General features: G+C 42.2%; 1 long non-coding RNA gene across 1 annotated transcript in view; it reads right to left on the bottom strand.

Moving 5' to 3' along the window:
- The window catches only part of LOC147598842 (uncharacterized), a 139151-nt gene that overhangs the window by 100592 nt on the left and 11151 nt on the right, over window positions 1-27408 (bottom strand). Inside the window, exon 3 of the long non-coding RNA XR_015260168.1 lies at window positions 9801-9938. This is a non-coding gene — a long non-coding RNA (uncharacterized LOC147598842). The remainder of the gene's footprint in view (window positions 1-9800; window positions 9939-27408) is intronic.

Below are 27408 nucleotides of genomic sequence, written 5' to 3'. Positions count from 1 at the left end.
AGAATGGGAAGAATTATTTCTTAATCCTAATGGGAAGAACAGAGCCAGTCCTCATATCTCAGCGCCTCTGGAGTCTAAGCCTCTTCTCCCTGGAGCTTTGTTCCTCTCACACAGGGAGGTAAGTTAATCTCCTACCTTTCCCTAATTTTCTTAAAATAGAGGGAATGTACTGAATAAATAAATTGTGGTTTTTCCTTGTGGAAGCCTTCCCAAGTCCTCAAAGACCTTGCTGCTCCCTTCCCTCATTGCTGCCCCTACTGCTGTCAACAGAAAAGACAATTCCTATCCTCTCCTTTGGACACGTCCCCCACTTCTAATCATTTCCCCTTCTTTCCTCCTGTGCTACAGTATAGAATAGAAGAAGGGGGGCTGATGCAGGTATCTGCTGCTGAGGCTACTGAGAAGAGCAAAAGAGCCCGTAGACTGTTTATACTGTTGCTGTTTATATGCAGGGTAAAGAAAGATACCTCGAAGTTAATAGATTTGTTCAGTCCAAGCTTTGGAGGAGTTTTTATTAACTATGCCAAAGTTATGTACTCTTTCCTTCCTGTTCTCCCCCAATACACAGGCTTAACCAATTTAGCTTATTATTTTAGGTTAATAGAACAAAAAAGACCAAAATGGAAGTGCTCATGAGAAGACCTCTACAGATACAAATACCAGGAATACCTGATCTGAGAAGGAATTTGTTTTAGCAATAAATTATGGGTTAAATATTGAATATTGCAGTGTATCTGTAAAAGCAATGGTTCAATTCCCTTGTCCACTGCCCAGGCATCTCCAATTTAGAGATGACTTGAGCATCTTGAGCCAAAGATTGTTGACTATAATCCTTCTATTGTCTTATAACTGTTAAACAGATAAGGTAAAGCCTGAAGAAAGGATCTCTCAAGGAGGTCAACCTCCACAGACACGCACACACACAAGTACACACATACACATATGTTCTCCATTCCAAAGGTTCAGAGTATTTTGTTATTCAAAGGTAGGATTAAAGGAGAATTTAAGTCCTCCAAAGCCTTCCTCTGAAAGTCAACATGTGATAACAGTTTGAGTTCAATCTTCAAAAGCAGTTAAAGTTGAGACTGAGAACAACAACTAAATGAGTACTGCAGATTCACATGAGTAATGATTCACATGAGTAATTCTTTTTAGGGGTTAAAAATAGGATAGAGCAGGATTACTGCAGCCAGCTTTAGGCTTTGAGGGACTTTGAAGACCCACAAAGAGAAACATTTCCAATGCAGAGGGCTTCCTTCCAACTTGAAAGGCAGAGGGAGGAAAATAAGAAAGAATAACAGGTGTGATGTTCTAGTGCACTGAAAATCTTCTTTCCATATTCATTACAGAACAAACCTGGAGTCACGATATGATATAACCACACAAAATTAGTAAAATCTGCAATCCAGTACTTTAGGGCCTGAAAAAATAAAACAGCTCTTTCAATGCCGTGTTGGCAAAAGAAGGTCAGGCATATAAAATAACTGAGAAATATCAAGTATCTGCCAGTGGAACAAATCCCTGCTATTTCTAAAATAAGGATCCCATTTAAAAAATAGCTTATACACATTAAAAACAATCAGCTTGTTAAACCACTCACAAAGATGGGAATCTCAAAGCAAGTATTTCCACTTGCTGCTAAGTCCAAAAGAACTGAAGATTTTAAAGCCTATGTTTAGACCTCATCTATCAAAGGGTGCTTGGAAAGAATAATTTGAATTAAAGATATTAATTTATAACAGATTAGTTAAAACCACATTACACCATTGAGAAGTTAATCTAAATAAAAATGGTCTTAATTAATTTTCTTAACCTACTTTGGAAATAGATTGAGAAATGGAAAGCAGGGTACTTTTCAGAGTCTGTACAGGAGTTCAATCCAAACTTTCAAGCCCCTATAGGTATTTCTAATTCATAACAATGACATATTTCCCTAAAATAGTTAGGATACATACCTCAGCCTCACACCCACACACAAGCAGATAGCATGGATGTTAACTGGAGTGTAAAACTCCTTGCCACCAGCGGCTCTGCTCTGTCTAACGGAGACAGCACAGGGGGAGGGCTGACCCTGCTCCAAACGCTGCTGGCACCAGCCACCTCGCTGTGCTAAACTGCTAGCACTCTGCAGCATTCACTATTGGCTCAGCTTTCTGGTCTGCTTGAGGTACCTGCCTCATCTACCTACTGCAAACCAATTTCAGGAAGCTGCCAAATAACAAGTCATCAAAACTAAGTTGCCTAGGCCACCTGCAACAGCAGCTTTGCTGCTCACCTCCAGCAGCTTGTCCCATTGCTGAAATAGCACCTGTCAGAAAAACTATGGACAAATGGACTAAACTTAATCCATCTCCCAAGGGAAATTAAAATCTCAATGAAGGCTTGGCAAGACAGCAGTGCCTGTCAATGATGTCTCAATTGTTATTAATGGAAGGCTATACCACTGTGGAGCTTTTCTTCTCCCTTTTTCCCCTGTGAAGGTGGTATTCAAACCCGCTCCCAGCACAGACTTGTGGTGCTACAAAGATGGAGTTCAGAGAGTAGGAAAGGGTTCAACAATTTCCTCACCTCTGAGGGAGTTAAGCTGCCTTTGGAGGCAGATTTAGCTACCCATAGGAAGATGGCTTACTTGACCAGCCTGGTAGTCCATAACAGCCTCTCTTAGGTTCACACTGAGGCACTGACAGGAAGATAAAGACTACCCCTTCTAGCATTTCCCTGTTGCTAATTGCCTCCAAACTGTGGCCAGTTCAGCCAGGATGCCGGGCACCTCGGTTATTTAAAATCCCCACTCACCTTGGGCAGTGGTGCACTTCTCCCTGGCTCTCAGAACTGCAGGACAGATCAGGTGTGCTGCTACACATCATTTCCTGTGAGCAAGTCCCTTCCCTTCAAATGAAAATAATTAATATATAAGTGTACAGCATTTATCTGAAACACAGACCAATGCAAACAATTGCTACAAGGTCACCTGGATGAGAATTAGTAATATTTTGCATCACCTCTTCTCACCAAGTATTATTAAAGAATGGTTATTACTGCCTTTGCAGACTAACTTTAAATGGTTCGATTCCATTGGTTTTGCACATAGAACATTGCATTTGAATTATAATATTAAAGATCCATTTCTTGAAGTTGAAGTTCCATCTTTTCACTTGAAGTCACTTTAAGGCAGGGAAGATCTTCATATCATACATGAAGACCTCAGTCACTGCTTCAAGGCAGTGAAAAGACCCCATTAGGCATCCATGCCATGATGCGGGGCCTTTCTATGCACAAGAAGTGGTATCCACAGCTGAATGAGAATCAGGCCTATTAATTTTGTCATTGAAACAAAGCTGCAAAGCTGTTGATGTTTTTAAGCCTGCAAATTTTGTACCATTGCTTTCCCGTTATGTACATGTCTATACGGTATTTTCACCAAAGCTCCTTTCCTGATCCCGTTGCCATAGCACCTGCGCACCTCCAAAAGCAGTTATCCTCCCGGCCCTCACCGATCAAGAAGTGCTATCACCTGCACTTCATACATGGGAAACGGGGTGTAGGGAGGCTAAATGACTTGTTCAAAGTCATGCAGGATATGTTTGAGTTCCACATTGCTAACGTCAGCCTGGACAATCCCTCCTTCACGTTAGCTGCTCTTTATATAGTATCATCCAGCCGTTCTCAGCTAAGCGAGTCTTACAAAGACAGGGAGCAAGGCTTGTATGAAAAGAAAGTGACCATGGAATAGAGGCAGGGGGTTGACACTAGCGGATATTTGAGCTACAAAACCAAAACCAAATAAAAATTAGAGCTCCCTTATTAGATTTCTAATTGTTGTGTGACACTGCACAATCATTTTTAAACCACTAGCATCTTCCTTTTATGTGAGACAAGTGGAGGGAAAAATCAGCTGAATCCAAGTCTTTGTTTGGCTTTATTATGTGCAATTCCTTTTTAGCATTCTGAGCATTTAACCTTGAAAAATAGTGTTGTTTTGCTGCTGTGTTTTCTGATTGCGAGTCTCAAGGCATCTCAGTGGCATCTTTATAAATCTGCTATAGCTGGTAAATATTTCTTGTGGTCCAGTGCTGAAGACTGAAAAACCCAGATCACTTTTAGCTGTCAGGCAATTAATGTAATCCAAAGGAAATGAAAGGTATGTGCAACTGGGACTGCTTTTAATAACAGAGGGCTCCTGACTCATGCTTCTAAGGAGAATAAGAAAAAAAAAAAAAAAAAACAAACAACAATCATCAGTAAAATAAAGCATAGAGAGGGTGCTGGAAAAGATCTTGAGATTCTAAATGCTGTTTCATTGCAGATTACATGACAACTAATATTTGGAGAGAAAACATGATAAATGTATTCATTGATCACCTGTTTCAAATGACAGCCATAGTACAGTTACACAGGGCTGCATCATCTTACATCATCAGTTTCTAATTTTTCCTTTTTCAGGTTGCTCCTGTGTTTTAAGTAAAGTCAAATAAAAAAAAAAAGAGGTATTTGTGTTTAGAGATGCAATGCCAGTATTGATGGCTGTGTCCTTAGCCAAAATACAAGGGGATAGAGCAAGCTAAACCAGTGAGATACAAAGGTAGTAACGCACAAGATCAATAAACTATGTATATGAGCCAAGATCTGAAACAAGATCCAGGCTTTTCATGGGCATGGAGATGCTACTGCAAACAGAGCACAGGAGCAGGGATTTTAGCGCTCACTCAGTGGCAGCAACCACCCAGTATGTACCACTGAAGCTCATGGGAGCAGCCAAGTGTTCAGCACTTCGAAAGTCAGACCAAAGTGTGTAGCAGGTGTTTGGAAACCTAACTGCAGGTCCGATCTGCTTAGCAACCTTTTTATTCAGTCAATAACCGTTCCCAGTGCCACAAAAGACTTGCAAAAGGAGTGAGTGCAAAAGCCCATTTGGCATGGAGCAGTCCAACATGCCAGCAGTTTGGAGGTGAGTAAAGCAAGAGGACAGGTTTTGTCTGCTTCGTCAAATTTCTCTAGCCCAGCTGGGGATATTATTGCTCTGGTGAAAGAAGGGCAAAACCTGGGAGGACACAAGATTGAATCTTCCAGAGTTAGCAGTCTCTCTGAACAGACCTGGGAGAGCATCAGTGCCTGAGTTAACAGGACAAAGTACAGATTCTGTGGATTTTCCATGCACCTTCACATACCAGAACCTGGTGAGCATTTCTCTGCTCAGTTCTGCCCTGACCCCTATTTAAATGGACATCCGTGCCATCAGCAGAGTTTCTCTGTGCATCTCTGCAAAGTCCAGAGCCACAGCATTCCCATTTGCGTCTCCTGACTAGTTCAGCTTGCATCTAATCTTTCTTCCTCTGGAGTCAAGAAGAGTTCTTTCTGTACTAAGATGGCAGGATCAGGCCCTTTTATGATACTGCCGATATAGAATAATTAAAGCAAACTAAATGAGTAATTCCAGCAGATGAAAACTAACTCAGCCACATAGGCAGATAAAAGCATCTCCTGTTATTTGAAGTGTCTGTGGAGCTGCACCTTTAAACACCATGGCAACCAATGCCATTACTGAGTTCTTTTTTAGAGCTCACTTAAAATGTAGAAAAATTGATGCTTTATTCACTCAGGATTCAGTTTTCTTTTTTTTTTTGTTAATATGAAAAAATTTTGAATCAGGTATAGCCCTGCTTTTAACAACTAAATCCCTTTTTCTGTAACAGCTTTTCTCATCCTTCCTTATACCACTATTCCTTCTGTAGCTGCCTGCAGGTTGACCATTTAACCAGCACCAAGCATTCCTCCCTGAGAACCACTTATCGATCTGTTTTCTACTCTTTAACACGCCCTTTCCCAGTTCCAAGGGCTGCATCTCCACTCAGGGCTAAAAGCAGTGGCTTAGTACGTTTTCTTCTTGGCACCTGATTCCCTCAACAGTTCACAAATGCTATGTGTTTTTCATCAACAAAACAATCATTCATTAATCCTGTTTACTAACTTGGAGCCAAGCATTCCCACAGCTATAAAACAGCCATGCTATATTCCCTTTCATATACTGCAGGCGCCGGGAAGTGGCTTCCTTAGCATGGTATCACACTGGTTATTTGTTGATTTGTATGTACGAGTTATGGTCAGCCATTTCCTTTCAAACACCAGTGCAGGCATCAGCAAATATACAGAAAACCACAGTCTTCTCCCAGACTGATCTAGCTTTAAGCACAGTAAGGCTGAAACCATATAGGAATTACTGTATGGGGTAAGCCAGTTGAGTGAAGCATCTAGTGACCAGTCCCGGATGCCTCGGGAAAAACTAATGATTAACAGCCTGCCACGGGAACAGGCAAGCAGGCTCTCAATCACACTATATTATACGTGTCTACAGCATCACTGTGCTGGAAGCGTCTGCAAGATTTAAAAGATGCATGAGAACTGCCAAAATGGATCAAGCCTCTGGCTTGCATAGGTCCTGCGGCAGGACACCAGGCAACTTCAGATCCATCACAAAGAGGCTACAGCAGAGACACAGGAGATAATTTTCTCATTCGAAAAAGGTCTCATCCCAGCCACCAATAAAGTTTACTTTACAATCTGAAGGATGACATACTAATTCCCTTCCAAAATTTGCTAGTGTCACTCTTCGGGATGTTTTTGCTAGTTCAATTACAAGTCCAATTCCCTTTTTAATCTTGCTATATCTTGGCTGTGGTGATGCTCCTCCAGGACTTAACTCCACTGTTTCCATTCTGCCTGCTGTCATTATCTAACTGTTCGCATCCTGTTGGAAAGGCCAGAAATCTGCCACAGCACTCAGGAGGCAGTTTACACTTGAGTAAAACATACAGGCTTTTTAGGTCCAGCTACAAGCTGCAACAGAGGCACCATACTCTTGAGTCAAACTGTTCATTACATAAATTACTTGTTCAATAAATTTATCCTTTCTTCAGTTCATTAACTGTCCTCCAAAAACATAATAACTTTGACAAGTTTGTTCATTACTCACAGCTGCTTAATATATTCAAGAGTGCAGACTGCTCACAAGGTGGCCATAAAGAGAACTTAGACTGTTGCTGGCTATTTTGTACTCCGCGTTTAGCTCTGTGTCTCTGTAGCTATTGAGTATTGATTCTCTCAACTGAATTAAATATTTCTGATTATTCCTAAAATAATTTTTTTATTGTTCCTCATACATATTCTGTTTCATCAGACACTCAGAAAGAATTTGCCTTTTCTTGAAAAACTACCTAAATTAAACTTAAACCATACAAGTGTCCATGTTGTAGTTTAGCCCCACTCAGAACCAAGCTACACAGTCTCTAACTTACTGCCCTCACCCTCCAGTGGGACAGGGAGGAGAAAGGGTAAAGAAAAGAAGGCAAAACTTATGGGTTGAGATTTAAACTTTTTTTTTTTTTTTTTTTAAGAGAACAACAGAAGAAAAACAAACAAACAAACCCCAATAACAGCAAACACTGAAGCAGGTAACTTACAGTACAACAGCTCACCACGGATCCTGATGCCCAGCTCCCTCCCCAGCAGCAGGAACCTCCCCTCAGCCCCCTCCCCACTTTATACCCTGAGCAGGGGGTCACAGGGTGTGGAGCAGCCCTGGGGCTCATTTGGGTAACCTGTCCCAGCTGGGGGCTAATTGGTAACCTACCCCAGCCGTGCCCCCAGCCACAGGGGCGCCAGCTCCAGCTCCTCTCCCAGCTCAGGTGAAAATTAACTCTGTCCTAGCCGGAACCAGGACAGTGCATGATGAACAGTAAAATGGAGGAGGAAGAAGCTCCTAGGTGCCTTTGAAGACTATAGGACCAACCTTAACACTGCCACTGACTTTCTGGGTGACGTGAGGCATATCATTTTACTGTCCTGCTTCAAGGTTAGAATGTATAAAAGATCTTGACTGTTGCATAAATCAACATGATTTGGATGACAACTTGACCCTGCAAAACACTAAGTAAATAGCAGGTACAATTAATGGTGTTGAACATATTAAATTCATAATTCAACCCACCAACAAGTTTTACTGTGAGCCACTCTTCCACTGAACTGCTTATTGCAAATGTGCCAGCCCAAGAACCTCAGAGAGTTAGATCCTTTAGAGGAGTTTAAATCAACAAATAATTTCTGTGAGCTTTTTTTTTTTTTCAGGAAACTTGGCCTCACCAGCAAATAAGTTACAGCACAGCTTATACAGATCTATTTTGTCCTCAAGAGAGTTAAAAAACTGCTGCATATTCCATGATTTGCACATTTTTGCTCACTTAACATAAAAGTAATAACATTTTCTACTCCATTCTGCACACTTTCAGTTAAAGCAGCAATGGCCAGCTCTGAGCCTTCAGCTCAGAAGGCTAACGTCACTCTTTGCCACCCCAGACAGAGGAACAGGAATTTCCAGGGATGCAGTTTACACTTGCTAGGTTGCCTGTACTTCTGTGTACTAGTAGAGAATACACTGCTCTTATATAATTGGGAGTGTTGACACCGGTGTGAAATCTAAGATGAGGTACAGACAGACAATCTCCCCACAACTGCAAATATTTGTTTTTCAGTAAACACAACACTGGTGTCATGCATATTTGATCAGACAGGACCTAAATACTGGGGAGAAAATTAAATCAACAACATTTAAGAATTTCTTTTGTCTCAGCTTCCAGGAAATGGAATATAATTCTATGAAATCTGGTTGTAAGGCACGGCTGGAATAAGGGCCTAGTACATAATGCAGCCCCTCATTATAAGATCAAGGAAGAGTGCTAAGTGAGAATTAGGGATCTCCTTTGAATGGTTCGTTTCTGGAGGTTTATTACCTCCAGAATCCAACAGCATATTTGATTGATGTGGGCTATGTTAAATATAGAGACAGAAAAAACAACTTCATCTTTGCTGTTGCAACAGACATGGCCAGTGCGACTGGAGTTATCTCAAAGACATCTGCCTGCTGATGGCATTGCTGACACGGAGGGGAACTAACATTTTCAGTTGCCATAATTGTCATATGCAGTACTAGTAATGGTTTTTTTAAGTAACAGCTTGTTTACCAGATGAGCTATTGCACCCATCTCCAGCAGCATTGTAAATTTGTTGTTAGCACTTTTTTTTTAATGTCACTTGACAGAGTGAACTAAAATATGTTTGCAACCACAAAACGTACACAGACATGTATTATTAGAAATATTCTAAAGAACTAAGGAAAATGAAATATTGTACTATAAGCCAAAATGTAATCTTCACAGACACCATCTTATTAAAATCAGAGAAGCAGCCTTTTCAGTACTATTCCTTCTATTGATATATGGAGGAGAGCCTAGGATATCATATTAACTCCCAGATTCATCCCCTTTGTTGTTTTTACGCCAGGAGCAGCACTCCTTCTCCCACAGCCAAACAATATATACTGCATTTACATCTGTTATATTGTGTACACTTACAAACAGTTGGCCAAGTTTAACGCTAGAATAGATAAGTCATTACGATTGTGAACCATCAAACCTGCTTCCTCCAGAAAAGTATATGTCCTTTTGTCCCTAAAATTGAGTATTTTGTACTAGAAAGTGAAATGCTTTCATGGAGCTGGCTTTGACCCTTTGACAGGGAAAACAGGGGGGAAAAAAAAAAAAAAAACCAAAACTCTTGCTGACCTCTGTATACATCTGGTAAAAAATTACGATGTCTGATAAATTGATGTTTATTATCATTCGAAAGTGAATGAAAGAAAGGGATATGCCTTAAAAGCAAAACTCAGAAGATTTCACTTAGAAAAAAAAAAAAAATACTGACATATCTGAATATACACTGCCCACGGCTGTGTCCATACAGCTGCATACCTCCTGCTCTGTCTCCTCTCCAGCCTGGCCTCTGCCTCTGGGCTGCATCTCCCGGACACATCACTGACACAGAAATCTCCCAGCTCCATGAGAAGCGAAATGTCCCAGTACCGGGGGAGCTGTACACGAGCTGGAAACCTGGTCAATGAAAGAGAAGAGACACACCTATTACAAAAAATACACCACCTCTGGCAGCTCACGTTAATATCAAAACAAACCATGATATTGCCTGGGGTTTTTTCTGAAGAGAAAATAATTTTCACAAAAATCAGAATTTTCTTCTGAGAATATTTGGATTTTGTGGAAATGAGAGCAAGGAGTTGCTTGGGGATTTCGCATTTGAAATTTACAGGAAAATTGCACCCAGTGAATTCCCATTACAAAGGCAGCACAAGTGGATAAACAAAAGCCACAAAATACAGTAAGACATCCTTCAGTAAGCTGTTCAGTGCAACTTACCATAAAACTCACATACCATCTTACATAGGTGAAAAAAAATTCTGTTTAAGTGGTAAGTCATTTTTATTACAACTTGTTGACAGCTCTGTTATAATGCACGTATGTTTCTGTAGCACCAAAACTCAAAGGCATTACTGATGTGTCCACCTTTTTCCACGTACTCTATTAATATGCAAGTCAGTCATTCAGAACTACTTTCGCCATCATCAACACAAATCAGATGACGTTTCATTACAAAGAGATTTGTATAATAAATAATTGACATCCACAGAACAGAAACTATTTCATCCTTTGTATGCAGACCTAAGCTGTGTAGCTGCCCTTAATGAACTCCACAACTGCACTTGAACTAAGTAGAAAAGTTCCCATAACCAATTAAGACTCAAATGCCCATAGTAAAAAAACATATATCAAGTGAGGTAAGACAGTGCTGAGATTTTACAGAGACACAATGGGATAACATAAAAGGTTTTCCACTCTTTCCCAGGCCATGCTAATATCTATCCCCAGAGAAACTCCTTTCTCTCTTTCAATGCTTTGCAAAATAAATGTAGTTTATGGAATTTCAAGATATAAATTGCAAGAGGAAGTCTTGGACATGCTATTAAAGCAGTATTTGGCCCCGCTGGTTCCATTATTTCTCCAGAAGGCAGCATATCTATCAATAAAACACCTTGTTATTGCCAAGATGCTTTACCCAGGTTGTTCTTTCTAGGATGCTGGTGATGCAATGACATGAGAATGGGATCTGACAACACCAGAAATGACAGGGGGGGGGGAAAAAAAAGAAATTTACTAACCACCTTTTGGGCTCCAAAACAAACAGGTTTGGCTGTCAGAAATATTGCATTAGACAGAAACCAGCTTTTGCATTCACACGCTCAAAGCATGTAAGCAGGCAAAGGGAGGCTTATGAATATAATCAGGATACAGATCACTAGCATCTCCTGGGCTGGGTGGAGAAGGAAGGGACCAGCTCAAGTGGGAAAAGAAAGCCTCTGGAGACAAATTGGCGACTGTGCAGAACAGGATGAGGGGCTCAGACATCCTCACCTCCAGAAAGGGATCACCACCTTACCTCCAGAAAGAGGTCTGATTCTGCCCTCTGCCCAGTTCTGCAGCCATTTGCACCAGGCAGTCCAATGCCTTGGTGCCTAACACCATGTGGGATAACTTACCTGCCTAATTCCCCTTGCGTCTTTTTTCTTTTTCATTTTTCTTTTTAAATCATTCACTTCGCTTTCTGCTGTACTGTCCTCACAAACAGCACTGAGGAAAGGGTCCCTTCACAATGGGATTTTCTGCCCTCACAGCTCTCTATAAAGTTCCTCATCAGCCTGGCTCCATCGCGTCTGTGCCACTTCACATCACAGCTTAAACAATAGGAATAAATCAAGTAAATGAAAATATGCATCCTGAAGGCCTAATGCAAGCAATTTCACCCATTTTAAGAGCCACCAGCTCTGATTTACCTTAGAACCTTGCTTCTGCCTTGAGGGTGCATCTGAAGTACCCTATGACTAATGTCCTTATTTTTAGTCTTGTAGCAGAAGCCAAGGAGAAATTAAAGAATTAAAATGGAAAAAATAATGAGAGCTCATTTCAGCTTATAATGGTATTTTCTCAGGTGACTAAACATTCATTTGACTTTTGGTAGTGTTGAATTTGTTCTCCATTAGGGTAAATATGATTTGGAGGCTAGCTTGACCTCTGGAGTGTAGAACCTTCCTTTATCTTTATTGCCGGGTTCAGTTATTTATCAGGTCAGTGTGTGTGCTCAGATTCCAGGAAAACTGAGCAAAGAAATGAAATTAGCGCTGAAGACAAACACAATTGGAGAAGCTGGCTGTTGACTCAGATGAGCAATTTCTTTCAGACTGTCACTAGCCTCAATACAAGATGAGATGCCTGTCAGAGTCCAGTATCTGTCATCTAAAGATTCATTTCACTGTATGACGGGAATAAGAAAAAGCATTAAAAAAAAAAAAAAAAAAAGAAAGTCTAGTCTGGAAGAATTTGCAGTAAGTCTTTACACATACCTGCTCTCTTTTGCATGACCCCACAGAATCCAGCTTTCACCTAAGTCTTTAAAAATAAATAAATAAATACATACAAATCTAACAAACCCTAGAATATATATTTTTAGGAACTAAGACTGCTGTGGAAAATACTTATTAATAAATTTTATGTAGAAGAAACAAATGTTCTTTGGCAAAGGCGACTCATTCTCTGAAGGGGGATAGCTTATTATTTCTCTTCATCTATGAGAGAGAGAGAAGAGGGACCAGTTTCAGATTCTCTGTAAGAAAATTACAGATTTTCCTAATTCAGGTCAAAATATTTCTTTATCTCCCTGGCACATCCGCATGTTGGGTATTGGCTGCATTAAGGTTTAAACACGACACAACTCTCTTAGCACTTCTCACGTTATCTTTGTCACGGCCCTGCTGTAGTGTACCAGTTGAACGCATCCACAGGGGATAACAGATTTTGCTAACTAGAGCATTGCTACCTTATTTAGCAAAAAGTCATCCAGGACAAAGACCTTGCTTGAGCCTGTTTTGCTGAGAGCTTGTATTATGAAAAGAGAGACTAAAGTGGGTTGGAAAGCTATTAGCAATCCTTCTTCTGTCCCTTGAGAAACACTAAGCCTGATTCAACAGGGCTAAGAAGCTCTATGATACAAGTAAAAATGGCTTCCAGCTGCAAAATAAAAAAAGCATAGCACAACTCCAGCTCTGTCAGTGGAAAGCGCTCCATTTAGCAAATTCAATTCTTCGAAATGCAAAGTGCAAACTATAATGCTCCCTGTTGAATAAACGATACAATTGGCTAAGTTCAGCCAGCCTGTACGAAAGGTGACGTTTTGCCCAGGAATATTTCTTAGAAAATGAAGGATTTTCAGTGTTTTTTTTCACAGATCACAATGGGAATTTCTGCACTAGTGAAAGGTGCCAAAAGCAGCTGCAGATAGTCAAATCCAATTTATTCCTCAGCATGAACAGCAAGCAGCAATGCAAGCCTCTGCAAACACGCCTTGAAAACGTCCTTGAAAGGGCTGTTTCCAGAGGTCAGAAGAGAGCTACAAGTCCCAGCTTCATGAATGTCTGCCTCTCAGAGGGGTTTGCCAATAAGGGTGCCAAATACAGCCTCTGCAGGTCCCAGACACACTCACATGGTGGTGAGGGGGACATTACAGCAGATTTCATCTAAAAGGGAACAAAGAAAAGGTGTTTTGCATGCACTGTCCAAATCTACACGAGAAGGTCTCACGTGAGCCAGGCACTGCTGACAGGACCAAGGTCCTGAGCTGCCACCTGGGCAGCAGGTTGACAAGTTGCTCCTTGCTTCCTCACCTCAGGTGGGGGCGGGGAAGTGGAAAGGAGGCTTTGCATGTGAAAGGAAGAAAAACCTTCATTAATTGAAAATAAACTGTGTAAGGAATGGTATCTGGACAGCTGTGCTCTCAGTACAGATTACTTACCTACTGGCCCTGCTGTTAGAGCTCAGTGGCTTATTTAGATACAGTGTTTTCCTCGTTTTTTTGAGAGGATACTTTCCTATCAAATTACTAACTCTGTTCTACCAACAAATTTCTGAATCCCAGATCCTTCCTTTGTTCTAGTATCACTAGTAGTAAAGGAATGATGACAAATTTTATGCCACGTTGTGCCTCTACGCACCAAATACACCCAAGCTGTGTTGCTGATTAAAAGGTAACACGCAGCCTTCTTTGGCAAAGCGCAGAGGTGTTTTGTAATTAATTCTGAAAGGATAAGGGGGATCATTTGGACTGCTGCACCAAGGGCCAATACATGACAGAGCTTTGGGTTTTTTTCCCATTTAGCTAGAAGATAAATTAATTTGCTTGAGAAGATCCTGTTTGGAATGACAGGAGTGACCATACCAGCTATTCCAGCATCTTGTACCCACAAAACAGAGTAGTCCACAGAGCAGTAAGTGAGAGGTAGAGGGTAAAATCCCCTACTCCAAGGCCAGACTCAAAAAGATCAGAAGGGGAATAGAACCATAGCAAGTCCTGTAACTGGGACATTCAGTTTTTAAATCCCTTTGACAGAACTGAGGAATCCCTTTCTATGAAAACACTAATTTCTCCTCTTTAAAAAAAAAAAGAAAAAAACAAAACAGTGAAGGCAGCTGTTCTGCTTTGGGTAGGATTTCCAGCTTTTGATAGCTGCTCCTTCTAGTTGTTTAACAATGTAAATTATAGTTGCAGTGCCACGTCTTCATTCCACCAGTCAAAGGATTTTGCCTCCCACAATGAATCAGAAAATGCACATTAGGAAAAAGCTGGCAGACAGATTATTGTGATTATCTTAGCAGCAGGTATTTAAAGCTCATTGTCACTAAAGCTTCTTGCCAGTGCCCAAATTCTTTGTCACAGTTGTAAGGTCTGTGCTGCTGGGATATTGCCTTGACAGATATCTTCTCCATTGGTGATGCTTCTTGTTTGGACTTTGTGAGTGCAGCTCAGCATGTGCTGAGGCAGTGCCATGGTGACATAGGCTATTCACAGGAAGAAGACGTGACCTGCCATCTGCTCATCCTGTATTTTATGGTCTTTAAATTGCACTGTAATAATTTCCTGGCTGTCATCCTAGAAGGAGACGCAGGCGGCATGAGTTCAGTCAGCCAGGAAGGCAAAGGTGAGCAGAGCTTTCAGGCATTAAGGAGGAGATTTATTCAAGCATTAGGTGCTGGAAAGATGCTTTCATGGCATACATGGCTAAGCCAGGAGGAAAGGAATGATCTTCTGACCTCCAGCTTTCTCTTCAATATTTGTTCATTTTGTACCGTACTATAATACAAGGTGTTCCTAGAGGGGGATACTCAGTGGACAGAGAATGGTCTGGATCCCACTCAGGAGTGCCGGGACAGAGTGAAACTACTTGAAAGGAGTTGAAAAAACAGCTTCCTATCACTTAAATATCTGGAGTATAGAAGTATTTTCACTCTGAAATTGCAAGGCATACAAGAAAGTACATGGTAGTTTAGGGCCAGCTTTGATCACAGGACTATCATCTTGTGTTGACTGAGTCAGAGGTTTTGAATAATAAAGCTACACCCTAGGCACAGCTCCAGGGAACGCATGACACCGAGAGGCCTCTTGCGCACAGCAGGCTGAGCTGGACAACGACTGTGGCTACTGAATACAAATAGCAGGTCAAAAAGGCAGTGGGAAGGGCAGGATATGAAGACCTAATTAGAAATAAGATGAAGCCTGTTTGCCTCTACACAAGGCTGCAGTGGATGCACACAGGAGGAGCCATATGCTCCCAGCAGCCATCCTCCAAGGCAGGGATTACCATTCCCAAGGGTGAGGGCAGATGCATTTCTAAAAGGAAAAATACTGGGGTCAAAGACTGAAGTCAGACAAACCAGATTATAATTTTTTCCCTTTCTATTATTTTTCTGTATTGAACAAATTAATAGCAATTATGAAAGCTCAAAAGCCAAAGGTCATATTTTTAAAAAGAGGCAAGAACATAAAAGTAACTAACTTCCAGGGGAAAGTGTTGTTAACAGTACAGACAATGCAAGCCCTGGAGCAAGGCCTAACAAAACATAGGATGCTGGCAAGAGAGTCAAATCACTTGGGTTTCCTTTTTTTAATTTTTTTTTTTTATTTTATTATTTCCTCTTCTCTCTCTGAAGGCAAGTTGTCAGCCTTTAAGGATGAGAAAGTATTTCTGTTTGCTCATCAAGCCACAGAGGAAGAAGGCTTCACAAGGCATATGTCCAGCAGTGGTTAAGCTCAACACTCTACATTATCCATCAATGACTTGCTTACGGTGGATCTGTCCCTCGTTAAGTCTCACTGATGTCTCTCACTTGCACTATTTGAAGAAATGAGTTGCTTCACAAATCTTAATCATCATGGTGTCCCTTGTGGACTTCCTCACCAGAGCTGGTTAACTTGTTACTCATCACAGTCCCAGGCCACAGCCCATCACATAATCAAAAATACTCCCTCATTTCCGTAGGCTTTGGATCGTACCCAGTCAGAGCCTGTCCTAAACATCAGCTGACACCTGAAAAGAGCTGGAAATATATATTCTCATTATTTGCCCTCACTTCTCTGTTCTGGCATGTCGCAAACCTGCTTACAACTGCAATGAGAACGGCATTTGGTTTTTCTCAATGTAGATTTTTTTTCTGCCTCCCAGAGATTTAGGTTGCAAGTCCATCACTTCAGCATCACAGCTTCCCATGCAGTCAGCATTAAGAGATGTTTCTTCTCTTTTACACCTGTAATGCCAATGCCAAATCAGAAAATGTTTTGTGACAAAGGCTCCGAGCAGCACCACATGAAGGTGCGAAGGCTTTCAAATACATTTTAGGAGCCGTACAACGTGATTCACTGAATTTGACAGCAGAACTACTAACTCTTAAAGCAAGTCTGACAATTTACTGCTTTGTGGGGACTCAGAGATACAAATAACAAAGTACTTTAAACAAAGACATCTAAACTCACTTATATCAATAACTCACATACCTTCTGGGACCCTGCCACTGAACACTAGATTATTGATTCAAATTGAAGTTTACCTCCTACGCAATGAGAAAATACCCTCTCCAGACCTTAACAGTTGTCTGGAGAACTTCTTTTTCAGGTAACTAGTGCCTTAATATCTAATAAATTTGGCAATTAACTATTGCATTGCATCAAATCTTCTGAAAGACTTGATTAATAGAAGGAAAATCAACAGGAACTATTTCAGGTAGGGGAGACAGAGAAGGGCACCAAAAAAAAAAAAAAAAAGTTATTTAAACTCTATGTATTTATTTAGTTCGTCCTATCAAGTTTTCAGGAAGGCTTGCCATTCCCAAACATCTGCTTGTACAGAAGGCTAAAGAGACTGCAGAGTTTAAAAAGGAACTTTTTTTCCCCAGAGCCTTGGTGCTTTTACTGCAGTGATTCCAAAATCAGTTGTGGCTCAGTCACAGTTTTATCACTACTTTTTAAGCATTTTCTTCTTGTTGGCCTTTAATTGTGGACTTTTTAACTAGTGCTATCATGGCCTTACTAGAGCATGTGTGTGAGAGCAAGTTTACTTACTGTTCAGCAACCTCTACAACATGCTCAACACTATAGAAAGAACAGGTACCCTTTCCTTTCTTGAGGTGGGGGAAATGGAAGAGGAGAACTAAACATCAAACACGCTGCTGTTGCCTCTCGGTAAGAGAGGCTCGGGGTTTTTAGAACCTGGGCAGAGACTGAGAAGTATTTTTAAAAGGAAGTTGAAGACATCAAATATCCCTGCTAGGGCTCACAGTATTCTCTTTGGAGTAACAAGGAGGATAAAGATTAGGATAAGAAAGTTTACAAGAAAAACTTTCTGGGAGACAGAATCTAGCTCACTTAATGACTGATGTACAAGCTGCAATGTGACAAGCTGCAATGTGACAGCAAGAGACAACCTGGATCCTGCCAGTGATTGCCAGTGCTCAGTCATGCCGTTGCTCTCTCTGGCTTCCCTTTTGGTCTCTGGCTGGCCTGCTTTTTTTGATTGACTGGAGGCTCATATGAATACATAAATACATTTTCTGAACAGAGAAAGTCTGGCTTGGGAGTAGAGAAAGGAGCACACAATATATCTTGTCCTCTTAGCAGTTATCACAGCACTGTACTTGTCTCCCTTCCAAAGGTGAAACCTGTGTTCACCAAATTGTATTATAACTTTAAAGAAGAGGAAAATGCTATAAGAAAACCTTCCCTTGTATTTATTTTTCTGTCTACATACATGTGGTAGTCTAGCTGTGCTTGGGATCGCGCTACACAGTCTCTCGCTCACTCTCCCCACCCTCCCAGGGAATAGGGAGATAATATAACAAAAAAGCTCGAGGTTTGAGATAAGGACAGGGAAAGATCATTCAAGTTACAATTATGGGCAAAACAGACTCAACTTGGGGAAAACTATTTAAATTTATTATTAATAAAACCAAAGCAGGATAACGAGAAAGAAGAAAGAAAAAAAAAAAAAAAAAACCACAAAAAACCAAAACTTCCTCCCATCCCTCCCCTCTTCCTGGGCTTAACTTCACTTCAAATTATCTCTACCTCCTCTCCCCATCCTGAGCAGCACAGGGGGACGGGGAATGGGGGCTGTGGTGAGTTCATCACACCTTGTTTCTGCCACCTCTTCCTCCTCAAGGAAAGAACTCCTCACATTCTTCCCCTGCTCCAGCGTGGGGTCCCTCCCATGGGCTACAGTCCTTCACCAACTGCTCCAGCGCAGGTCATTTTTCCATGGGGTGCAGTCCCTCCGGAATGCCCCAGTGCGGGCCCTCCACGGGCCACAGCCTCCTTCAGGCATCCGCCTGCCCCAGCGTGGGGTCCTCCATGGGCTGCAGGATGGCTCCCCCTCCTTCTTCACTGACCATGGTGTCTGCAGCAGTTCCTCTCACAATAAATTCTTCACAATTGGCTCAGGCAGACGCCTCTCAGGCTCTCTTCACATCTCCTTTCCAGTTTCTTGCAGCCGGGCCGGGCCGAGTCAGGCCCAGTCGGCCGCCCGGTGAGAGGCCAGAGGGTGAGGCCTGCAAGGCCCACAAGGTTCACGCCTCCCCCTCTCTGCCCCTACTTCTGCTTCTTCACTTTTTTTTTTTTTTAAATTATTTCCCCCTTTTCAAATACATTATCATAGTGGCATTATCACTGGACCATCACCAATAGGCTCGGCCCTGGCCAGCAGTGGGTCCGCCCTAGGCCCAGCCAAATCCACCAAAGGGGAAACTTCCAGCAGCTTCTCCCAGCAGCGCCCCCTCCTTTCCCACCACACAAAACCAGCACGGCACATCGCAGACATCCCTCGCTGGCAGAGCACGTCACCACTGCTTTTCTCAGGGTACATACATAATCTTATCAGAAAGAAAAAGGATTTCTTACTGCTATTTGGGCCATAGATTTGATCCATAAATAAGATTGCAGTTAAGTCTATTAAAGAACATCAGATAATGACACAACTACTTGACATATTCCACCTAAACTACAGCAGCAATTCAAAGGACAAAGTACTTAATCAGAAATATATTCAGCAAAATTTAGATTACTAAAAGAGTAGATTTTTTTCTTGTCATCCATTTCAAATGAAATAAAATGTTCTTTAGACCTCAGCACTTAAAATACCAGTCCAATATCCCACACCCATTCTATATTTTTAGTAAGGTTTCATGTGCTAAGACAAAATGCCGTGCCACTATAACCTATGTCCAAAGACTACTGCAATGAAAGTAAACTTCAATCCATTTTGTATCAAGTGTGCCTTATATTTCCACTGGCTTGCAAAAGGCCTGTCAGTTTTGGCTTGCTTCTTTGGTTGGTTGGTTGGTTTTTTATATATATATATATATATTCTAGGTTCTAGCAGCTGATACCAACCCAACTGACTCCAAATGGCAAACAGCATAAGCATGGCATGCTGTGAACAGTATGAGAAAGGTGACTTAGCCACAGGAGCACTGAGCCCTCCCTGCTAAAAAGGCAAGTCACTTTACAAGGACACATGGTCAAGACACTCAGCCGAAGGCTTTTCTTCAGGAGCTCCTTGAGCATCCCCACACCTGCCTCTCCAGCAACATGACAGGGCTCAGCCTGCTGCTCATTTGGGGGCTGCAGCACCTCATATCAGCTCTGTGCTGCGTTTGGAGGGAGCCAGATTAAAATAAAGTCACATTTTAAGAGGGAGGAAAGGAGAGTGTAAGCTGCAAGGCTACCACTGTGCGTTTATGGAGCTGGGACAGGATCACTACAAGTGCTATCTCCCACAGCATCCTCCTACTGCAGGTCCCCCAGCTGGTAGTAACAAAGGGAAACGCTGGCATGTGAATCGCTCCTGCTGAGTGAGACTTTAATTTCAGGCAAATTAAGAGAAATGCGAAGCAAGATCTCACAGGTTATTGCAGCTGGGATAACTCTTTACCTTTCCTTGCCAGAAATGTCAACACAAACAGGGTGAGCTATGAACTCAGGAGAGTCGCTGGTATTTGCCAGCTGGCTACATCAAACTTTGTACAAGATGTGATAGCAGACATGCCACACTGCCTCCTGTCAGCCAGCTTCTCTCTTCTCTCAGCTTCATCACAAGTAAAAATTAATATTGTTTTTAAAAATTTATTTACTTGTTTGTTTCTTCCTTTTTGGGAATCTGTCCAAAGAAACTCAGAGCAATTCTCTCTGTTCCCACCTTCCAGATATAAAGAAGAGAGCAAAAGTGAGTAAGAATCCCATATGAGAGGGAATCAGACACTATAATGTAAGACTCGCCTGTCTTGTGCCTGATATGCATTTTAAAAGTGAGGTCTAGGGGTGGTAGCCAGTGATAGATGCAGGTTAGTCTTTCCTGTAAGATGCAGAAGTGGCTCAGAGAGGGTGATCTACAGCACAGAAACTGAGGTAGCACCTTTCTCCATTCTCCCCAGGACTAACCACCTCCCACAAACTCAAGGGCATCAGGCCATACCTTAAGTGACACATTTTGTCCCATGTCACCATCATCTGAAGTGCTATATCCTTGTCAGGGAAGCCAAGAGTGCACCCACCTTAATGGCCAAGTGGCTTGTGATAGAACCTGTTGTTCAAATTAATCCATTATTGCTGCATATTAGCACTGAAGGAAATCTACAGCTGGAGGCAGCCTGATTTGTTTGTGCTTGTATTTAGAGAGCATGCTATGGTGCATTTTTTTCTTCCCAATAAATCACACAAACTGCTGCTGTGTCTCATGCACTCCAATATATTAAGTGCAACAGTCTCTTTTATGTTCTTTAGCACAGAGGAGCATCTCACATTGGCCATGGAGATTGCTCCAAATGTCACTGAAAGTCAGCAGTCAAAAATCCCCAAAGTACTGAATGTCACTGACAACATTACAGTGCACAGAGAGATGAACACAATGTCAAGCTCAGTGTCTGCTCCAGAAGCTGGAAGAAAGGCATTGCTTGGAGAATAGGAGCCTGTGCAGGATGGTGACTGTGCAGTAGAGGGATTCCTGGAGCTCCTCCCATGATAACTGTTAAACCACAAATCCTCATTTTACAGCAACGCTAGTTAGTTTTCTAGGAATCGTCCCTTACGAAATGAGGCTATCTCATCAGCAGTGCAGAACTGGCTATTCTTTGTAAGGTCATATTGCAATTTTGAAGCATTAGAGAGTTATTACCACACAGAATAAGCCAGGCTCACACAGAAAAGCATAGTGCGGATCTCCACAGCTCGCTACCTCCATGCCTGTTCCTCTAGCAGCCACAAGTCTCCCTGCCCCTTAGAAATGCCTCGGGGAGCTTCACAGAAATTAAAACTGAAATGTCACCCCCTACCCTTGCAAAGCCCATCTGGGCACTTCCATGGGTTATAGAATCATAGAATAGTTAGAGTTGGAAGGGATCTTTAAAGGCTATCGAGTCCAACCCCCCTGCAAGGAGCAGGGACATCTTCAACTGGATCAGGTTGCTCAGAGCCCATCCAACCTGGCCTTGAATGTTTCCAGGGATGGGGCATCAACCACCTCTCTGGGCAACGTGTTCCAGAGTTCCACCACCCTCAGTGTAAAAAGTTTTGTACTTATGTCCAGTCTGAACATGCTTCCTTCCAATTTTAAAGCCATTATCACTTGTCCTGTCACAACAAGCCCTGCTAAAGAGTTTCTCCCCATCTTTCTTATAAGCTCCCTATCTTACATCTGTGGAGTAATGTCAACTGCCTTGACTGATTTTGGTCCCTGAGTAGAGATGGCAAAACATCTTCATAGGTTGGACGCTTCCAGCAGGAACCCCTGCCAAAACACTTGTGACGCATTCCCGCAACCTGACCACTAGACCCTGGCAGGAGAGATTAAGGGGACAAGAGGTCCACCTGCCACTTACAACAAATTTGTCCAGAAGAGAAGCCAAGTCCCAACACCAGAACATCTTTCAGAGCTGTACCTGCACTGTTCGCCTACCCTGAAGCCTCCCCAGCAGGGTCTAACAGTGCCATCTACTGACTCCTGCCTCAACAATTTTCACTCAACCACCCAAGCAGCAAGGGACAATTCTTTATTTTTAACGCTTCACAAGAGAGATGGTAGAGATATAAGCTGCCACTGAACCAAAGACAGCTGAGAAGCAAGAAATCTTCTGGGTTTCACTAATCGTTGTCTCTGTTTCACTCCAGATTTAGCAACCATTACACAGACACAACATGAATGAGTCAACAAAGATCAGCAGTGGGAACAGGCTGACAGACACAAATATGCTCCTATGCTTTTAAGAGCCATGATAACAGGCAAAACTCTTGGCTTATTTTAATTAGAATGAACTAATTGTTGATGCCAGTGCAGTTGGTTTGGGAGCTGCACTAATCTAGGACAGCCAGCATTTTGACAAAGTGAACATTGTGGCATATGCTACCGAGTTGGGTTTAATGGGTGGCAAAGATATTGAGACCAGAAACTAGCACATCAGCAGTAGTCTGAATGCCAACACTTCCATCTTCATTAGTCAGTGCTCACTTTTGTGTTAACTGCCAATTATAAGCCAGCACAGGCAGACTTTAGCGGGGCCACATGCAACCCTTCATAACAAGAGGAAGAATGGTGTAAAAATGAGATTTAGAGTATAGTGGAGAAAATGCTCCAGTCAGCTTTTATACTAAGTCAGGCAACAAAACCACCACAGGCATAAAGAAATAGAATGCCATAAAACAGAAACTAGTTTCTCTTTTTTTTGCATCCTGTGCTGTTTTCAAGTATCGAGAGCAGAGGAATGCGGATCGAGATATCTGACAGCTGCCTGCAAAGAGCATGGAGGAGTTGTGGCTGCAGCAGTGACGGAAAGCGCTGCCAGTGTCACACTGCTGAGTCCAGCCCTTTTCAGTTGCTGGCAGAGTTGGTGACATTTTCTGTTATGCTCTCTTTCATTTTTTCAGCTCCCGTAATATTTACTAGCTGGACAGGCTGAGTGATGATTTGGCAATCAAGTGTCTGCCACACCACCTCTACCAGTAGTACCAGACGCAAGCTACATGCCCAGTCTGTCCTGGCGTCCTGTCCTCGTGTCCAGCTCCTCGTCTTTGGGCTGCTTTACATCTCGGACCCCGGCCACGCGGCACTTTTCATTTGCTTCCTTCTCCCTCTTCCACTGAAGAACCGCCCATATTTTTCCTCCCACTTAGCATATCTTGGAGTTTTAAAATTATCTATTTACAGGGGCTAATCCCACCTCCCTAAAATCCCAGTACACAACCTCTTCTTGCACACAGACACCTCCTCTTTGCAAATATTCATCTGAAAGAAAGGTTTGACCCACCAACCCTCTATTCTCTGGGCTCAGTCCCTCAAGGCAATGAAAACAGGTCACAGCCCAACATCACAGTATTAAAGCACAGACCAAAGCAAGTTTTGAGTCATGTCTTGTCTGAGTTCACACTGCAGTTCGCACTGAACGGGGAACCTCTCTCCACATATTAGCCACTCAAGAAACTAAGAAATTATTAATTCCACCTGCACCTTGTGAATTGTTTGTTCTGGTCAGACCAGGAATTATTTAGGGAAGAAACTCAAAATCAGTTTGTTGTAATGAATTATTTGAGAATTTAGCAATCTGCTCACAGCCATTTTCAGACAGAACAAAGGAGGAATTCATCCAATAACTTAATTAATTGCAAAATATTTTCTCATGTGTGACCGAAGCACTTTCCACTGAATTGTATCTCCTATGCAAAGATTTCAGAACATTTTGCACACAAAAATGCAGCAGCACAACTATACTGTCAGAAAGGAGAAATTTGCTGTATTATAAAATCTGAGAACAATGAGTTGAAGACTGGCACTAAAAAAGTGAGTAAAATAGCAAAAGTGATGAGTGACTGGAAATTGTGACTTTTGGGTAACAAGGGCCCAGTAACTGTGTATGGTTTTCTTTTTTTAATTCTGTCCTGGGGCAGGGGAAGGAGATTTTGCCATTCCTCAATTAATCCTGAGAAGTCAGGCCAAGATTTCAACATTTTCACAAACAAACAAACAACTAACCTTGAGGAGTTTCATCTGTTATCCTGAATGCTTTGTTGCAGAATCCAGCAGATTTGCCAAACATATTTTGAAAACTTAGAATTCTGTTTCTGCAGTTTCTGATGGTCCCCAACAAAATCCAGTTTGGGACACTTGCAGAAAGCAGCACTGCCCTGTGACCTCCCTTTCTGCAAAGTATTGAGCTGTCAACCTCTGATCCCAGAGAAACCATAAAGCAGAGACCATCCAGCTAGCAAAACTAACACGGGGATGTGCAAGCCCTAGCACAGCCACAGCTATATGTCCCTCTTGGTGCAGCAGCAGCGAGCAGCACGGATGGTGAAAGCGGCGCAGGAGGCAGGCCCTGGGGAGGAAGAGGATCCCCAGCTGCGTTCAGAGCACGGCCTGACCAGCTTTCTGCTCCCGCTGCCCCACAGAAGATGCAGAGACTGCAGTTACGCATGCAGGCCATCTACGGCCCCCAGCCGTGCTCCGCAAGTGCTTGCCATGGTCAGGAGAGTCCTACAGATGCATCACCCGGTCCAAGACATTTCAGCTGAGCAATTAACCCCAGGAGGGGCTTTGCTCTTTTCAGTAGAGCTGAGGTTAAATGTCAGCAGATGTGCCTTGTTTTCTGGGCTAGCCAGGGCTGACGGTTGCACTTTACTGTAGCATTGTGCAGAAGTGCAGGTTATGACAGCTGTCAGTTATAACAACCAAAAATAGCCATTTACAACTTCAGCAAAGTCTCAGACAAAGCCAGACTTTAAAAATAGAGTTACAGCTGAATCCCCTTTCCAAGAGAGGCCCGTACAAGACCAGTACATAGCACTTGTGCTCACTGCTACACAAAAGGGTTGTCTCAGCTCTCTGCTACATGCTAAGAACTTCAGAGCGAGTTGTCAATCACCGGTAGTGATGCAAACCTGACTCCATGCAGTTTGGTTTCTAGTTTTGTGTCTGGATGTGCTTATGTCGCTTCCTTGGGGAAAGAGGTTTGTTTTTCTCTGTGCAACCAAGGACTACTCACTTTCTACTGTGAGAATGCCAGTTTGGTGCTGAGTAGCTTTACATGGAGAGGTGACGACATAACACACAATGAACACAGCCAGAAGGGTTTTTTCACCCCTTTGAAGTAACGCTACCAGACAGTTCAACTTAATTCAGGCAACTTTGAGCAATAAGGCCCAAAACATATAGTAGTATTCTCTACCTAGACCAATTAAAAGTCTTTCAAGATCTCTAGTGTCAGGCATGAAACAGAGCTTGCATGGTAAAGTATTTATCTAAAATGCATCCTTTATATATAACGTGCTTTCAAAAACGCTCAACTAAAATATCACATCAAAGGGTCATTATGCTTTTAGCAAAGTTAAAATTTCAGAAGAGGCTGTTCAGTTGTTTTAATCACCTACTCCAGTTTTAAGTTCCTATTGTATAAATAAAATGTATTTTAATTGTGTCATATAAATTAACTCCACATACAAAAGTGAGCTCAAATACTTCAATTAAGTGGTAGAAATATCCTCATCTAGATGAGCTCAAAAGAAAGCATTCTCAAGACTTGGAAAATAATTTTCATTCTTTATGTCAGCATAAAAAGAACAGCTTTGAGATGAGGTAGGGTGGAAATGTGCTGCTCCAGCAGTTCAGGATGTCCCCTGCACTTTGCAGAAGCAACAAGCCTTCTGGTCTCAGTTGCCCTTGGCTCCTCCACACCTGGACGTCCACCCTGCTCAGCCTTCAGCTCTCCTCCTCCTGCCACGGCCGCTTCAGCGCCAAGGCCAGCCCTCCGCACTTGCCCCCACGTCCTGCTGTGCTGAAACGCTGCTGTATCAGACTCTCCCTCCCACCACTGCTTCGTGCCTAAAGCACTGCTGAAGAACACCGTGGAGAAAGACCAATTTCTTTAACTTCCTTGCTGGGGCCAGGCATGACCGTGGCTTGGCTCACTGAGGTTTGAACCATCTCCCACGGGACATGCTGCACATCCTCCTACAGATGCTGCAGCTGCCTTCATTCATACTCAGCTTCTTTCTCTGCCCCACACACGTCAGAACATATCATCTGTAGAGATCACAAAGGAGCTTGCTTATCACTTTGTGATTAATCCTATAGAATTTAGTCCTTGTCCCGGCAAAATTCCCACACCATCTTAAGCCTTGCCCTGAACACATATTACAAATGCTATATCATCATCATCTCAATATTCCCAGCTCAGTGAGAAGTCCAGTGATTTTCCAAATACCTGCCTCAGGATTTTCTTGGAAACAAAGCAGAGGTGATAACAGTAGCCCAAGAAGTTCCACAGATCACAAAAAAAAAAAAACCCAGTACCCTCAGAATTCAGCCCAGTTCTGGCTCTCAGAACATCCGCTTTAGAAAGGTGATTTTAGTGGCTGCTTAAAAGCAGAGCAAACTTCACTTGTCACACAATCAGCACAGCCGATTGAATTAGAGAAGCATATTTATGCACCTAACAAGTTTGAATCTGCAGAAAAACCTGCTGGGAGCGATTTGAAAAGACTAATGAGACTTTTTCCATCACTGCCCGGGTATATTCTGCTTTAAAGGTTTACGAGCATGTCATTTAGTTTCACTACAGCTTTTGCAAAATCATTAATGAACTTGTGAAAACAATTAGAGAGATAAAAGAGCAAGAAATATGTGTGTGTTAGCCTGAAACCTGCGATAATACAGAGTAGGTGAAGCAGAAGAGAATGCACTGCTTTGAAGGGATCAGACCCAAGATCCTGATGTTTTATGCCTGTTAAAATTATCATTCCTAGTTGTGCTCCTGCTAATCCTAAAGTGGGAAAATATCTTTGTAGAACATGATCTTGGAGACTCTATTGCTTATTAAAACAAGAGGGACAGCAGAAAAATCTCGTTAGAGTAAACAGAAGACATGAATGTCAGGCCATATGAAATGCACCTCATTAATATCTGCATAAACGGAATGGCAGGGACATGAATGCTCTAAAGACTGGGTCTGACTTTGATCTTTTGAGCTACCTTTGAATAACTCCCAGCCAACTACATTTTGCAGAAGAAAAGAAAATATTGAAAGGGATAAAGAACCTAGAATCACAGAGTCAGTGCTACAGAGCTCTTTTCTTACTTTGAGTTCACATTGGTCA

The sequence above is a fragment of the Chlamydotis macqueenii genome, chromosome 15, assembly GCF_036417535.1.
Source record: "Chlamydotis macqueenii isolate bChlMac1 chromosome 15, bChlMac1.mat, whole genome shotgun sequence".
NCBI classification, from domain to species: domain Eukaryota; kingdom Metazoa; phylum Chordata; class Aves; order Otidiformes; family Otididae; genus Chlamydotis; species Chlamydotis macqueenii.
Note: the sequence above shows the minus strand (reverse complement) of the source record. Positions and strands in the feature narration are given on the sequence as shown.